Raw genomic sequence first — 1,599 nt, 5'->3', positions numbered from 1 at the left:
TAACAATTGTTCTTTACATGTAAGGATTGTAAAACAGACACAATATAAAATGTTTGACGTTGCGATTGGTATTTGGCAGATGGAAACTTTGCAGAAGTCAGTCGTCCGATTAAGTTATTCTCTCAAATAATTTCCCGATAAAATACTGGAAATAAAATGGTGAAAGTTCGGTTTTATGGAAGGAAGACAGCAGCAGAAGGATTTGCGATTTCATTGGCCAAGAGACGTTCGGGGAGTGGCGAGAGTTCGGGGAGTGGCGAGAGGGCGGGGCGGAGCTGGCGAGTAATTAGCATGTTTGGGATTATCTCTAGAGAAATCAGAGACAGCACTGATTTTTGTTACGACCTTTCGTATCCGAGACGTCAGATGCAAACAAATGAACAATAAGACTGAAGAATTGAAAAAAAGAATAATGGACAAATATGACCATATTTTAATGGGCTTTTGTTCTATCAAAAAAAGAAAAAAAAAAAAACTCCGCGAAATATGGCATAAAAGGCCCATTACTCTTTTTTCATCTTCGATTTCATTGTTTGTTTGCATTTGATGTCTAGGATACGAAACGTCGTAACAAAAATCAATGCTGGCTGTAATTTCAATAGGAATATGTGTAGAGAGAACCTTAACAAGTGATGTACCGTGTTCTACTACGGTATTCACTTATAAAAATGTTGGTGATCCACAATCAAATGACTGAAACGAGTAAAAGAATAATACTTTATAGTATATTTATGGTTGCATAACGAAATGCTGCGTTAGTAATTACCATGTGTAGAGAAATAGCTACGTGTGTGAGACACGTGTATCTTTGTTAAATATGTAAACGTATATATATATATATGTATATATACTGAGAGAGAGAGGTGGGGAGAGAAGGTATTATTGAAGAGCTGTAAATAGTTAAAGGGAACTAACTCTGGCTTTAATTAGAATTTGTGCGAGAAGTTAATTGAAAAAAGAAAGTTTTCTAATAATTACTTTGATATTAATCTTTAATTCACTGATTGGTTTCACCCACTGTGAAATATATTGTTGTAGTGCACCTGAGCACTGTATACAATAATTTCATTATTTTATTTATCATTATTTATATTACACAGATAGCTGAAGACTGTGTTTGTTTGCTGTCAATTAACAAGTCACCCACTGTTATATATGACCAATAATTCTTGGTTCCAAGAAACTAATTTCCAGTCATAGTCTGATGTGTCAGATAACAGAAATCAAGAGTATTCGTCAACGATTGTTACATGATAAGGATGCTTCGTGGAAGGAATCAGGCCTTTGGAATCGATTGAAATTCGCTCGAATAGCTGCGTAGCCCTAATTAAGTTAACTCAGTTTGGTTTATAATATTGTGGCTTCACTTCTTGACATATAGAGCAATTCCTACAAATTTGTTTCACATTCTCCAACGAATATGAAGATTTCTACTGCGGACGAAATGATGAAGGCATACTCCAGGTGTAATAACTTGTCCTCTACTTTTCCAGGTGTAATAACTTGTCCTCTACTTTTCCAGGTGTAATAACTTGTCCTCTACTTTTCCAGGTGTAATTACTTGTCCTCTACTTTTCCAGGTGTAATAACTTGTCCTCC

At 35.4% G+C, this 1,599-nt stretch overlaps 2 protein-coding genes across 6 annotated transcripts in view; both read right to left on the bottom strand.

Annotated features, from left to right (window-relative positions):
- LOC106877327 (zinc finger protein 271) overlaps positions 1–1,599 on the bottom strand; it is a 20,210-nt gene that overhangs the window by 3,675 nt on the left and 14,936 nt on the right. The window lies entirely within an intron of this gene.
- The window catches only part of LOC128249714 (zinc finger protein 675-like), an 18,210-nt gene that overhangs the window by 1,854 nt on the left and 14,757 nt on the right, over positions 1–1,599 (bottom strand). The gene's annotated exons all lie outside the window — the stretch shown is intronic.

Source organism: Octopus bimaculoides, chromosome 1, assembly GCF_001194135.2.
Source record: "Octopus bimaculoides isolate UCB-OBI-ISO-001 chromosome 1, ASM119413v2, whole genome shotgun sequence".
NCBI lineage: Eukaryota > Metazoa > Mollusca > Cephalopoda > Octopoda > Octopodidae > Octopus > Octopus bimaculoides.
This window is presented reverse-complemented; position numbering and strand designations above follow the sequence as displayed.